General features: G+C 43.6%; 1 protein-coding gene and 1 long non-coding RNA gene across 3 annotated transcripts in view; one reads left to right on the plus strand and one right to left on the minus strand.

The window, feature by feature from the left end:
- Positions 1-15,827, minus strand: part of ptprda (protein tyrosine phosphatase receptor type Da) — a 945,911-nt gene that overhangs the window by 743,118 nt on the left and 186,966 nt on the right. The window lies entirely within an intron of this gene.
- Positions 298-1,699, plus strand: LOC148998374 (uncharacterized). Of its 2 annotated transcripts, XR_016150491.1 has the most exons (4): positions 299-571; positions 655-763; positions 842-928; positions 1,001-1,699. It is a non-coding gene; the product is annotated as an uncharacterized LOC148998374 (long non-coding RNA). The 2 variants fall into 2 exon arrangements; XR_016150485.1 differs by having other exon boundaries at positions 298-571; positions 842-1,699.

Raw genomic sequence — 15,827 nt, forward strand, 5'->3', positions numbered from 1 at the left:
AAGGACCACCAAGCACTAATTTAAACCATTTGCTACAGCATTTATGAGTCTTCCCCTACCATCCTAGGAAAAAAATATCGCTCCCCAGATGTAGATCTACATTTTGCTTCGTTTCGCTCGGACATTTAACGGTGTGTACATACACGCATACACGCAGATAGCTCAAAATGTTTATAGATAACAACACCACTTGACTTGAAAGTGGCGTGTATGTTTACGCAAAAGTCATGTTGTCATGTTGACACTTCAGAGACAAGTAGCCTACCGCATCTTCAGCTCGAGGACAGATCCATGGTCGAGGGCGAAGCAGATTGGATCTTGCAAGAGGCCATGCATCTAGTGTCAGAGGAAGTAGAGGCCGAGGACGGGGTGGTCGAAGTGCAGGTGTGGCAGGAAGGGCGTTTCCGTCTTAATTTTTCATTATTATTGATGGCCGGTCTAGCCTATCATAGGTGCGCTTGGGCTTTAAAACAGTCACGTAGTTCTCACTCGTCAGGCGTCACGTTCGACTTGCGTCGTTAACGCGCTCTCGTCACTGCCTCCCGGAAACCGGATGTGAGCACCCGAACCGGTAAGGAGTATGCACTGCTGTTCTTTTTTTTAGCTCCTGAAGTGTAGTCACGAGAAGTGTGTTCTTTTAATGTGCCCTTTTAGAAACACTGTTTTCTTTGGAGAGCGTGCTGCTGTCCTCTGCAGCACTAGCTCGTTACTGTTCATCATTGTTTACATGTACTGCGTGTATTGGATGTGGACGCTGGAGGAGGTAGGAAGAGTTCGCTGATCTCTCGCTAATCGTGCTCTTTTGAAATGCGTGTTTTTAAAGTGCTAGTTTGTATTTAAGGATGTGTCCTAATGAATACCCTGTCTCCGTGGTGAGAACCTGAGTTATTCTCCAGAGAAAGCTACGTTTCCTTCTCCCCGACGATCGGTACGTAGTAGTTTTGCGCATGCATTCAGTTGGAGAATTTATCTAGCAGAGTAACACTCTTGTTGTTTATAGGGCCCTGTTATAGCTCCGTAAAGGACTGTAACCACATTCAAGTTGGGGGCTCCGTGTTCATTTATGGCCGCAGTGCTGTCCTGTTTCAATTATGTCCTAATCCCGTGTCGACTATATCAACTGTCATCTGATTCCATCGTATTTTGGACTTAAGTTGATATTTTCTTTAGTTTCTGTTTGCTTTCACAAAGTTTCCATTTTCTTTTGAATTGATATTAGCCGCAGAGATTGGTGTTAGAATTTGAGCCTTAATTCCTGCTCTTCTCTCAATTTAATTCATTTGGATGTTTCTTATTGTTTTCTCATTTGTATTTTTGCTTTTGGACTGTAATCCTTGTTCCTCTCTTGATTTAATTTATTTTCCTAATTGTTTTCTTCATTTGATTTTTGCTTCCAAAGTTGAGTTTTCTATTTTTCAATTATTTTGAAATAATAGCTCATTTCTTTGGCGTGGGGTATTTTGCTCCCACCTGCCTGAATTGTTTTTTTTTATTAATAATTTTGACTGAAGTTTGGTTTATTTTCTTTAATTATTTCTTTATACATTTTGCTACTGTTGACATTTGGATTTAGTTTCAACTAACTGTTTAATTCAATTCACTAATTGTAATTATTTTGGTTTCTTGATTTAGGTGTGAATAACCTTTCCAGCCATCAAAGTGTTTTTTATTATTATTTTCTGAACCTGACGTGTACTTTTTGTGTGTGTTAGCAGGACCTGAGTACCGGGGGCAGAGGATTCTTATTTGGGTGATGGTATCTTTTTCACCGTGTGCAGTGCTTGGAATTAACACCCCTGTGTGTGTGCGTGTGTGCGTGAGCACAGTGCAGTGGTTCTGCACCTGTCGGTGGTACGCTACGACTCCCTGTCTCTTGTCCTTGTCTAGACCTGCTGCTAAACCTCTAGGGGTTCATTGAATTTGGACAAAGTGTCCTATATCCTTTTTATACTGCTCATTTTTTAAGAATTGTCAATAAAACTGATTTTTTTTGTACGATAACTCATGTCTCTGACTCTTTTGGGTGATACGAACTTGTGTATGCCTTCTTGTAGGGGCTAATTTAAATTCTCTGGGTGAAATTCCCAGGGTGGCGTAGTCGGATTTCAATGATGCAATACCATTAATTATAATTCTTAAGGAACTCCCCTTACTGCTTTTGTGTCGCCCGCCACACAGGGCAAGGAGCACTTCTTGGAAAAGAGGACCTGCGTCGAGTTTTGCATCTTCAAGCTCAAACAAGGGCATGTGAACAGGTATCTGGATACGCGCAAGTGGGCAGGTCCTGTGTGGCAAAAGGGGGGTTGTCATGGTTGCGAGAGAGTGACAGTCGCCTAAGCCAATCCGTTGTTTCTTCCCGGTTTGAAATAATGAGCTGCGTTTAGTGCAGATTAAACGGTCTAGAGTCACTCTATATTTATACTCTTTTTATCAGAGTTCTTACATTTTAATTATGCATTGATATATATAGAAAGTTTAAACAAATTTGGAAAAAAAGTTTTTTATAAAATTACTACCTACACAACCTTTATTTTCATTTCAATTTACACTATAATACTATAATACATAATACACTACATATTATATATAATACATTATAATATTTTTCTTCATTGCAATTAACATGCAGTTAAGTCTGCAGTTCACAGTTAAGCCTTTTTATATTATTCTCTAACAAACACTCTTTTTAAAGTATATGCTAAAGTGTAGGTTTTTCACAAGGGTTGCTTTGTGATGTTGTGATGTTGATATGTTGTCTGATTTGAAGCTGTATTTTGTGGTGGATCTGTTCATTATGCTGTCTGTCAGAAGTTCATTTGCAAACAGGAGACATTTGACTTTCTCTTTCATTTCAGCTTTAATCTGTGCCCCTTCACAGAGAAATTAACCCCTCTTCATTTCCCATCACTGTCAAGAGCGGGTCGCTACGGAAACGGTTACTGTGGCAACAAAGGGAGGCGGTGACCGGAGACCCTCCTTCTCTGAGCTCTCTATGAGGGGCTCATTACAAAAATGGGCTCAGCCACGTTGAATTAGCACTAATTAGGATAATTACGCTAGTCTCTCTCTACTGGGGAAAATGGCTTTCGTTGAAAGTGGATGAATAAATTAGACCGAAAGCCATGGCGCAGCGGCATTTCACAATCACAAGGCATTGTGGGTGACGCAGTCTGAGAATCTGAGTTGTTTGCATTTACGCCAAATGAACATTACAAATCACGGCTCTTTTAAAGCATTTACTGCAATGATGAACTCCTGTGACAGTTCCAGTACACAAATACAACCCAGTAATTCATGCGGCCGCACAACCAGAGGATCCTGGAGGAGCTCCAGAGATGCTCTCAGAGCTTTGGCAGACCAACACATTTAGCTGGGAGCTGGATTTGTGCAAATGTTTTCTGGGCTCTGGAATGAACATGCTGCTTGTGTGTGTGTGTTCCACATTAAACTTTACAATCATTTTGTTCTTAATGCCATAATGTGGCAAATAATATAAAGAAGGCAGTATGGGTGGGAATCACCTGAGGCCCCATGATACGATATTATCACGGGTCTTAAACCACCGTATGATATTATTGTGATTTTAAACATTTTACGATAAGCTGAGTATTGCAATAAAATATATTGTAATGTATTATTTTTTTTCAACTGCAAATGTCCATGTGTTTTTATCTAAAAAGATAAAGTTCTCAGTCTGTTCATCTGACATCTTCCTATCCATCTCTTCTATATTCAAAAGTATCCCATGAGAATATGTTGCTTATCTAATAAAAATGTTGTTTAAATGCTCTCTAAATGTTTAGTTTTTGAAATGTTTTCTAAAAAGTGTTTTTTTTTTCATAAGCAAATGTTAACAGAGGTTGTAATCATTTTGCAAACATGGGAGTGTTTCAGAGAACATTTAAAGTAGCATATGTAATATATATATATATATATATATATATATATATATATATGTGTGTGTGTGTGTGTGTGTGTGTGTGTGTAAAACATTTCAAGAAAAAAAGTGGGTAAAACTTTATTTTACAGTGTCCTTGTTACATGTTACATGTACTGTACTTATAATATTAGTAAGAGTAAATTATGCATACTTACATGCAAATAAATAATCCTACCATGACAAGTACATGTTGTTGTTTTTTTTTATATTACAAATACTATTTATAATATTTACACTGTAACAATGACACCTTCAAAAAAGTGTAACCAAAAAGTGTTCCATGGACGATGTATAAAAAATATTTCAAGGAAATTATTAAATGCCAGATAACTTGCAAAACTGTTCTGTTTATGTTACTGTTTAAGACTGGAAGAACTGGAATAACTGGAAGAGAAAACAAAAGAAATTAACTTTTAAATTCTCTCTTGTGAAGTTAGCATCATCCTAATTTACATCTCTCCTTTTTCCCCAATTCCTTTTCTCTCTCATGCTGAGATCACCAAAATTCACTCAAAAATATGGTTTAATGTGAATAATTATCACACAGAATTATACATGTTTGGTATCATTTGAAATGTCACAGTGCGACTGGTACAAATGTCTCATTGCCAAAAAAGTAAACCAAAAGGTAATACAGTTCTTAAGAGTTTAGAGATAACTTGCACACAGATGAGGGTGTGTTTGCAGGCAAATGGCATTCTGCTCCCAGCAAATTGAAGGTGTAAACTCTGAATGCAAATTTCCATTGTTAGCAAATGTTTTCTTGAAAAATTGAAATTGAGTTGAAATTACTGATTTTGTTGTGTTGGTTCAGCAAAAAATAAATAAAATAAAATATAGCTGCGAGCAGCGATGGCGGGCCCAAGCCGGTGGCACCGCAACCCCGGTTCCTTTAGTTACCTACCTAAAGGCACCCGGGTGGCGGTGTCGAAGGCTTTGGCCCTTTCTTGATTAAATGTTAAAACGGCTTGCCATACCTCTGTCATTTCGACTAGTCACAATTATGTTACAGATATCTTAAATGATAATACAAACTATCCAAAATGTAATTACGACTAGACAGAAAGACGTTGTTGATATCTACAATGTTAAAGGGTTAGTTCACCCAAAAATGAAAATTAAGACATTAATTACTCACCCCCATGCTGTTCCAACCCCGTAAGACCTTCGTTCATCTTCGGAACACAAATAAAGATATTTTTGATTGAATCTGAGAGCTGGATCAGTCCTACATAGAATGCCTAAGGGACTGGCTCTTGACGGCCCATAAAGTCATTAAAGAAAAGGTTTAAATATTCCATGTGCCTACAGCGGTTCAATTATAAGTTTATCAAGCGACAAGACTACTTTTTGTGCGAAAAAACATAAATAACGACTTTATTCGACTATTCCATTACTTCCTTATGGGCGTCATCTTATACGGTAGGTGGCGGTAATACTCCTAAGCGGTGAGCAGCCGGTAAAAAGAAGTAGTCGAAGGAGAATGTCCTCGTCTCAGTTCTCGCGCATGCGCCCATAAGGAAGTAATGGAATAGTCGAATAAAGTCGTTATTTACGTTTTTTTTCGCACAAAAAGTAGTCTCGTCGCTTGACAAACTTATAATTGAGCCGCTGTAGGCACATGGAATATTTAAACCTTTTCTTTAATGACTTTATGGGCTGTCAAGAGCCAGTCCCTTAGGCATTCTATGTAGGACTGATCCAGCTCTCAGATTCAATCAAAAATATCTTTATTTGTGTTCCGAAGATGAACGAAGGTCTTACGGGGTTGGAACAGTATGGGGGTGAGTAATTAATGACTTAATTTTCATTTTTGGGTGAACTAACCCTTTAATTCCGGATAGGCAAACTTAGCTTTTAAATGTTAAAAGGGCTTGCCATACAGGGACGTAGGCTCAGAGAGAGGCTCACCATATTCAAACCAAAATATCTGACTTCCTCTTGGTCCGAGCTAATGACTATGTATTAGAAAGTTGTCCGGCTTGAGGAGTACAATGTATATACCGATTTTTGTAACTGTAGATAAAACTAACAACCCCACTTTTGTCAAAAGGTGGCGCTATTTAGTCCTTGCACCATGCTCGTTTCTGAAACTTTGCACATGTCGCTTGAGCGACGTGCGAAAACGTAACCCCCGCTTTGACTGTCGAAAAGAAGTGTATTGTAGAGCTTGCATCAATGCGGACTCGATGCGCTGTGCGCTGTAACTCCATGTGGCTTTAAGCGTATCATTCTCCACTCGGGATGCGCATAAGCGCTTTGTGCCACACTGTACTGACCCTTTCATATCATAATGCAGTGACGCAATGACAGATTATTAATTGCCTTTCTTGTTCTGTTCTATCTATTATATGTTGATAATAGATAGGACAGAGCACTAAAAACCTCAAGCAAAGCACTAAAAACTTAAGCTGTTTGCTGTGTAGTCTGAGAATGAGCTGTTTGATTTGCACCCTCTTCCTCTTCACTGTCCTGCGTAAAAAAACAGCTATTCAGGTCCATGTTGTTCTAGAAAGTTTGTATGTTGCTGCCTCATTTAACATCTCTGCTATACATTTAAAACATGTTGTCTCAATGTTATAGCAGCCATGGCTATATCTAAAATAATTTATCTTGTTTTTCATGAATGTATTTTACAACAATACAAAGACCAATGTGTATTTTCCATTAATATAGTTTGTAATGGCTTTTTTTGTCATAGATTATAATCATATATTTTTTGGATTTGTTATTTATCTTTATAATGAAGTTGTCTGTATTAAGTAGATTGTGTTTAACACACACAAGAGTGATTTATTAGTTCAACACATAGTTATAGAAATTCTACTTTATCTAAAAAAACCCTGCACTTTATACACACACACACACACACACACACACACACACACACATTAAGGCTGTTCGAGGATGTCTCTGCCTCGGGTATCAGGGCATCAGATGCAGGAAAAGAGAATAATTAAAGAATGATTTAATGTGGAGAAAAAAACAGCTGAGAGAGAACAGCTTCATTTTAATCAAGCCATGCTAATTATCTACAAATTATTATTGAACAGTAATGTGATTATGCTAACAGAAACTCTGAAGGGTCTGGTTTCCATGTGACATTAGTCATAAAGTTCATGCCAGTTTGTCTTTTTTTTTTTGTGGAATTATATAAAATATAATTACCCCGTTCAAAAGTTTACATACTCTTGATTCTAGTGGTGTATAGTAACAAAGTATAAACTCTTAATTACTGTACTTAAGTAGAGTTTTTTGTATATTTGTACTTTATTCGAATATAAATATTTTTGTTGACTTGTCCTTTTACTTTATAACATATTAAAGAGAAAATGTATACTTTGACTCCGATACATTTGTGAAGATATGCGTGACAAGATATAAGACCAACTCTCCCAGCAGTAGTGATGAAAAAGATGAAAAGCTTTTTTATTTTATTTTTTTTATTTTTTATAACTTATTAAATGTTCTGCAGAAGAAGAAATTCATACAGGTTTGGAACATTAAATGAGGGTCAATAAATGATAGAATTTAATTTTTGTGTGTTTACAATTCCTTTAATATTCAATATCATTATATTATCAATACCTTTTAAAATACTCAATAACTTTTAATTTTAGTTGCTTTTATACTTTTACTTGAGAATTTTTCTTATGACTAACTTTTACTCAGGTCAATTTCCGTATGATGTTTGGATACTTTATACAACACTGCTTGATTCTTTATAGTGTGTGCCGTTACCAGGATAATCCATGAATGTTTTTTTTTTTTTGGTTTTTTTTTTGTGATGGTTGTTTATTAGTTTATCATTTTCCAGGACCTTCATATTACTTGGCTTCCCAGCATTTTTTGCATATTTTAACCCTTTTGAGCAGTGAGTGACCGTACAATTTTGAGATCCATCTTTTTCATGCAGAGGACAAATGAGGGACTCAAACACAGCATCTTAATCCTGTTCAAAAGTTTTCAAATGCAGCATCAATTGCATCACTTTACAGCTGTCCATGGCATCATGTTATAGTAAAATGTCCATTCGTACTTTTTTCCTACTACTTTTATTACGTTTTTTTTTTTTGATTGCTAAACGACAGTGAGCACATCTGGAGCTACAGTACATGTGCAAAACTCTAACTACAGTCTGCGCAGCAGCAGATCATGTGGACCAAACTCTTGTTCGTTTTTCATTGCTTGAACACAATTTAACCACAACCTGCAAAACACTGTGGATTTACAGCACTTTGCTCAAATGCTAACACAATGCAGTCAAAACTGTGAACCACACATTCAAAACTGAATAGATTTCAGCCTTGTGCCTTTCACACACTGCTGATTTTCAAACAATTTCAGCTGAAAGGCCGGAAACCTGTGGCCTGATGCTTGAGAGAGGCAGGATCAGCCCCTCAATTATTTGTTCGAATTACAGTGTACTTTGTTAGTTTCTACACTGTAAAAAATAAACCGAAAATTTTACGGTAAAAAAAACGGCAGCTGTGGTTGCCAGAACTTTACCGTTAAAAATACGGTAGGAACGTTAATGGTTTTACAGACTTACAGTTTTTTACAGTCGCTAGGACACATTTCTCAATACTTAGGTCACTTTTTCAAAACTCTTCACACAGTGAGCACAACAGAAGTATATGTGGGCTAAACTGTGGATCAATTATCATTGCTTTGGCACAAAATGCATTCAATGACTACATCTTTCAAATTACATTAATTCTTTTCTCACTTCGACACAACAACCGCCAAAACTCTGTGTTCCTATAGGCCAATTTGCATATGCTTACACACTGTTTTCAAAACTGTTACAGTTTTTTACAGTCGCTAGGACACATTTCTCAATACTTGGGTCACTTTTTCAAAACTCTTCACACAGTTCTCCTAACCAGCTTTCAGCTCAGCACAGCAGTTAATTTCACATTCAAAATGCACTAAAACTACCAAAACACTTCATTCATTTCTCAAATCTACACATTCTTCCAAAACACTAGCAAAGGTTGACAGCCAACAAACACACTTTGTCACCCACAAAACAATGACCTAAAGAACACTAAAACATGTAGCATTATACAATCTTTGTTTATAATTCACTGCAATAGAGTTTACTGGAATGAATAAGACATGATGCAGAATGCTTCAATATATTTTATGTCTTATTTTTATTTTTTTGCACTGAGTAATTCCAAAATACAAGAATTTGTATACACACCATCCACTGATACACAACAGTAATGTTACAGTATTCTTCTTCCACCACGCATACGTATTCCTCGCCCCCTCCCAGCCCCTCTTCTTCCTCTTTCAGCCACTTCTCTGTTTCTGGCTGGGTCCATGTTTACATCACAATACAAAACTCTTCAGCATTTGTCTCCTTTTGTAATGAAATAGAAAGAGTAACACCTGTGTAGATGTTCATCTACAATGAGAATCAGCTGTGGTTGGTCCAATTGTCCACTTATTTTTATAGCATTTAATTTTAAGATGCAAAATATATTTCATAAAAATATTACTGTAGAAATGTAGCAAATTGCTGTCTTATTCAGTTTTGTATTATGTTATTGTTTTGAACGTAAGTTTAACAGTTTTGAAAACAGTGTGTAAGCATATGCAAATTGGCCTATAGGAACACAGAGTTTTGGCGGTTGTTGTCGAAGTGAGAAAAGAATTAATGTAATTTGAAAGATGTAGTCATTGAATGCATTTTGTGCCAAAGCAATGATAATTGATCCACAGTTTAGCCCACATATACTTCTGTTGTGCTCACTGTGTGAAGAGTTTTGAAAAAGTGACCTAAGTATTGAGAAATGTGTCCTAGCGACTGTAAAAAACTGTAAACTTATGTTCAAAACAATAACATAATACAAAACTGAATAAGACAGCAATTTGCTACATTTCTACAGTAATATTTTAATGAAATATATTTTGCATCTTAAAATTAAATGCTATAAAAATAAGTGGACAATTGGACCAACCACAGCTGATTCTCATTGTAGATGAACATCTACACAGGTGTTACTCTTTCTATTTCATTACAAAAGGAGACAACTGCTGAAGAGTTTTGTATTGTGATGTAAACATGGACCCAGCCAGAAACAGAGAAGTGGCTGAAAGAGGAAGAAGAGGGGCTGGGAGGGGGTGAGGAATACGTATGCGTGGTGGAAGAAGAATACTGTAACATTACTATTGTGTATCGGTGGATGGTGTGTATACAAATTCTTGTATTTTGGAATTACTCAGTGCAAAAAAATAAGACATAAAATATATTGAAGCATTCTGCATCATGTCTGATTCATTCCAGTAAACTCTATTGCAGTGAATTATAAACAAAGATTGTATAATGCTACATGTTGTTAGTGTTCTTTAGGTCATTGTTTTGTGGGTGACAAAGTGTGTTTGTTGGCTGTCAACCTTTGCTAGTGTTTTGGAAGAATGTGTAGGTTTGAGAAATGAATGAAGTGTTTTGGTAGTTTTAGTGCATTTTGAATGTGAAATTAACTGCTGTGCTGAGCTGAAAGCTGGTTAGGAGAACTGTGTGAAGAGTTTTGAAAAAGTGACCTAAGTATTGAGAAATGTGTCCTAGCGACTGTAAAAAACTGTAACTTAAAATTTACAGTAATAAACCTTAATTTATTTTCTGATAAAGTTGGATTTACCAACTTATTGATGTGTTGATATCTGTTTTAGGCCATTGTAATACACTAATAACCAACAATCATCACCGCAGTGATGAGAGTTACATGAGCAATCACAGCTCATCACAAGTGAATACTTGTATAAAGCAATACTTAATTAAAGAAGTTGCACAATGTCATTCACACAAACATTAAGCACCATCATGGTAACACACATGAAATTAAAAAAATGCAATAAACATTAATTTAACAACATTAAATGTAACATATAACCCTAATGTACATAACTGATTAGAAAAAACAAACAAACAATAAAACTATGAGGAACCATAGTTCCCTTTCGTAGTCACTTCGAGTTACGTCAGAAGTGACGGAGATTGGGGGATTTCGCATAGAAAGCCAATCCTCTTCGAGTATTTAAACACGAGCCAATGGCATGCAATGCCTTGGGGCTGCGGAAATTTGCATAGCGTACTCCGCCCTACTCCGTGAGTATAAAAGGAGGAAGTGAACGCAACCGCAGTATGTTTTCGCTTCGGAGCCAAGAGAACCTCTTCACTCCTCAAAGCTGATTCAAGACTCTTCGAGACGAGCGTCCTCTTCAGTGTTGGTGTGACGGCGGTACCCAGCGAGATTCTGCATTGCCTGCGATCTGTGCAGTGGTTTGCCAGACTTTGCGCTTCTCCCTGGTAGCCTCAGCGCTGAAAGAGTGAATTTCTCTCCTCTCTGTAAAAGAGCTGCACGCGGCACGTCTTTTTAAAGATGGCTCGCCCGTGCCCTTCTGGATGTGGTAGATTTCTGTCGTCATCTGATGGTCACGAACGCTGCTTTGTTTGCTTGGGCATTCAGCATGCAGCAGCAGCGTTCGTGGATGACTCATGTTCCTTCTGTGGGACCATGACCATCTCCACACTGAGGTCGCGGCTCAATGATCTCACTAGAGTGAGAGCCCCGGTCCCCCCTACTCGATCGGCTTCCTTCACGAAAGGACCGGGCGATCTAACGGTGACGGTGTGGGATAAAGCCCCGACGATTCCTCGGGCCACACCTCCCGCCTCAGTGCGTGAGCCAGCGGGCGCTAGTTCGACTCGGTCGGTTGTCTCTTCGGGGGCACCGGCTGCTTCGAGCAGCGCCCCAGATGATGATGCGATGTCTATCACAGCATCACTAGGCGGGCTTGATTCCTCGGGAGAGGAAGATCCGGCTGCGTTGCCTCCTTCGGGAGTCCCAGCGTTGTCCGCGTCAGATCCCGAGATGACGGCCATGCTGTCTCGAGCCGCTGGGAGTATCGGGCTAGAATGGAAACCTCCATCCTGCCCCGACCTCTCGCGGATGGATAATTGGTTTTTGGACAAGGCTGCCGCTGCAAAGCCACGGCCGACTCCAATACCTTTTTTCCCCGAGCTGCATGCGGAGTTATCGCGCTCTTGGGGGGCTCCTTTGTCCACTCGAGAGCGCGATCTCTCCCCCGCCTTTCCCCCCCTCGACGGCGGGGCCGCCCGTGGGTACACTGGGATGCCCCCGGTGGAGCGCTCTGTTGCGATGCAGCTGTGTCCACAGAGCGCTTCCACCCGTGGTCCTCCTAAGCACCCATCCAAAGCCTGTGGGTTCTCGTCTGCTATGGCGGCGCGATCCTACAGAGCGGCGGGACAGGCGGCCTCCGCTCTGCATGCTATGACCACTTTGCAGGTCTTCCAAGCGAAGTTGCTCAGAGACATGCACGAGGCCGGGACTGATCCGTCGAGGAGGCCGCAGGCCGGCGTCACAGCCCCCTCAGGCCGCTCGCCCCGCTAAACGCCAGGCCAAGCGAAGATCCTGACACGGGCGGCTCAGTGTCGATCTCGAGTCTTTCCCAGGAGGCGGTAGCAGGCCCCCTCCTTCCCCCGGTGGAGGGCCGGGGGAGAATCTTTTGTTCTCAGCTCCCCGCTGCTCACCCACGGGTGGGCAGCACCCTGAACTGGTTAAAGAAAGACTTGACATCCTCACTGAGCTCACAGACTGGAGTGAGTGCCCCCGATGCCCCAGTGTGTCGGCCCACTCACTCCTCTCTGTCTCGGAGGGCGCGGAAGGGTGCGTGTGTCGTCCCCGGGCTACACCAATCCCTTCCCCCTCTCTCGCCAGACCCCCGGCAGAACGGACCCCCGTGGAACGCTCCGCTTTCCCTGGTCCCTTCTGTCGGGGAGCGGGCTTCGACGCATCCGAGCGGGGTAACTCCTGCACGCGTGCCAGTCGACCCGCCACGCTGCCCCTCCGGGGGGACGTCTGTGGTTCACATGACCCCGTTGGCTCACTTCCTGGAAGCCTGGCTAGCGCTTCCCGGGGTATCCCGCTGGGTCATCAGAACGATCAGATTCGGCTACGCGATTCAGTTCGCACGGTCTCCTCCCCGCTTCAGGGGAGTTCGCTCCACGATAGTCGGTGGCAATGCCCCAGTCCTGAGAGCGGAGATTGCGACCCTGCTGGCGAAGGGTGCAATCGAGACGGTCCCTCCAGCCGAGGTGAGGTCCGGGTTTTACAGCCCCTACTTCATTGTCCCCAAGAAGACCGGTGGGTTACGACCGATCCTGGACCTGCGCATTTTGAACCGTTCTCTCCATCGACTACCGTTCAAAATGCTCACGGCCAAACGCATTTTCGAATGTGTTCGGTATCAGGATTGGTTTGCAGCGATCGACCTGAAGGACGCGTACTTCCATGTGTCCATCTTACCTCGACACAGACCGTTTCTTCGGTTTGCCTTCGAGGGCCAGGCATATCAGTACGCCGTTCTCCCATTCGGGTTAGCTCTGTCCCCTCGCGTCTTCACGAAGATCGTCGAGGCAGCCCTTGTTCCCCTTCGCGAACACGGGGTTCGCATCCTGAATTATCTCGACGACTGGCTGATACTAGCACACTCTCGAGCTCAGCTTTGCGAACACAGAGACTTGGTGCTCCGGCACCTAGCCCGTCTGGGCCTTCGGGTCAACCGAGAGAAGAGCAAACTTTGCCCCGTGCAGAGGATCTCTTTTCTCGGCGTGGAGATAGACTCGGTCGCCATGTCCGCGCAGCTCACGAACGAGCGCGCGCACTCACTGCTGACTTGTCTTCGTCAGTTCGAGGGCAAGAGTGCGGTTCCACTGAAACTTTTTCAGAGGCTCCTGGGGCATATGGCATACGCGGCCGCGGCAACGCCGCTCGGTTTGCTTCATATGAGACCGCTTCAGCTGTGGCTTCGCGATCGAGTCCCGAGGTGGGCATGGCATCGCGGCTCGCTCCGAGTCCCAGTGACTCCGGCATGCCGGCGAACCTTCTTCCCGTGGTCGAACCTCAGCTTTTTACGGACGGGCGTCCCTATTCAGCGAGTTTCCAGGCATCTCATCGTCTCCACGGATGCATCTACCACGGGTTGGGGTGCCATGTGCAATGGGCATGCAGCCGCCGGCTCCTGGACGGGGGCCCAGCGCCTCATGCACATCAATTGCCTCGAGCTGCTGGCAGTACGGCTCGCCCTGCACCGCTTCAGAGCGTTGCTCAAGGGCCAGCATGTGCTTGTCCGCTCAGACAACACTACGGCTGTAGCGTACATCAACCACCAGGGGGGTCTACGCTCGCGCCGGTTGTCGCAGCTCGCCCGCCACCTCTTGATATGGAGTCAGAAGCACCTGAGGTCCCTTCGTGCAGTTCACATTCCTGGAGACCGGAACTGGGCAGCCGACGAGCTGTCTCGGGTCCGCCCTATCTCCGGCGAGTGGCGACTCCATCCCCAGTCGGTCCAGCTGATCTGGAAAGAGTTCGGGGAGGCACAGATAGATCTGTTCGCCTCCCGGGACTCAGCCCACTGCGCCCAGTTTTATTCTCTGACCTGGGGCACTCTCGGTTCGGATGCGCTGGCGCACAGCTGGCCACGGGGCCCACGCAAGTATGCGTTTCCCCCAGTGAGCCTCCTTGCACGGGTGTTGTGCAAGATCAAGGAGGACGAGGAGCAGGTCTTGCTGGTAGCCCCCTACTGGCCCACCAAGACGTGGTTCTCCGATCTCATGCTCCTCGCGGCAGCACCTCCTTGGCCTATTCCTCTGAGACAAGACCTACTCTCTCAGAGACGGGGCACTCTGTGGCACCCTCGTCCCGATCTTTGGAGGCTGCACGTGTGGCTCCTGGACGGGACAAGGCAGGTTTGAGTTCGCTGCCACCTGCGGTGGCGGCAACCATCACTTCCGCAAGAGCGTCGTCCACGAGACACCTTTATGCGTTGAAGTGGAACCTCTTCGTCAATTGGTGCTCTTCTCGCGGAGAAGACCCCCGGAGATGTTCGATCAGTGTCGTGCTTTCCTTCCTGCAAGAAGGGTTGGAGCGCAGGCTGTCGCCCTCCACCCTTAAGGTCTACGTCGCGGCCATTGCCGCTTCTCATGAAGCAGTGGAAGGTAAGTCCTTAGGGAAGCACGACCTGGTCATCAGGTTCCTGAGGGGAGCAAGGAGGCTGCATCCGCCTCGTCCTCCCCTCGTACCCTCTTGGGACCTCTCGGTAGTTTTAAGTGCTCTGCAGAGGCATCCCTTTGAGCCTTTGCAATCGGTAGAGTTAAAGTTTCTGTCCATGAAGACGGCACTCCTGGTTGCATTGGCCTCCATCAAGAGGGTGGGGGACCTGCACGCATTCTCCGTTGACAAAGCGTGCCTGGAGTTCGGGCCGGCTTACTCTCACGTGATCCTGAGACCCCGGCCTGGATATGTGCCCAAGGTTCCCACCACTCCCTTCCGGGACCAGGTGGTGAACCTGCAAGCGCTGCCCCCGGAGGAGGCAGACCCAGCCTTGGCACTGCTCTGTCCGGTACGTGCTCTCCGCACCTATGTCGACAGAACGCAGTGTTTCAGGACCTCAGACCAGCTCTTTGTCTGTCATGGAGGGAGCCAGAAGGGAAGGGCTCTCTCAAAGCAACGGCTGTCCCACTGGATAGTGGATGCCATTGCTTTGTCTTACCAGCAGCAAGGCCTTCCGTGCCCCCTTGGTGTGACGGCCCATTCCACTCGGAGTGTAGCCTCCTCTTGGGCTTTAGCGCACGGCGCCTCGCTAACAGACATCTGCAGAGCTGCAGGCTGGGCGACACCCAACACCTTCGCCAGATTCTATAATCTGCGAATTGAGCCAGTGTCCTCTCTCGTACTCGTTCCGGCCGGTACTGGACCCGCTCAGGTGTCTTCGCTTGCTCGCCACTCCACTCCCCGGACTGGATAAGTGCGATATTCCTCAGTTCTTCCATTGAAGTCTTGAGTCCTCCAGC

This window comes from Pimephales promelas, chromosome 1, assembly GCF_988280905.1.
Source record: "Pimephales promelas chromosome 1, fPimPro1.hap1.1, whole genome shotgun sequence".
NCBI classification, from domain to species: domain Eukaryota; kingdom Metazoa; phylum Chordata; class Actinopteri; order Cypriniformes; family Leuciscidae; genus Pimephales; species Pimephales promelas.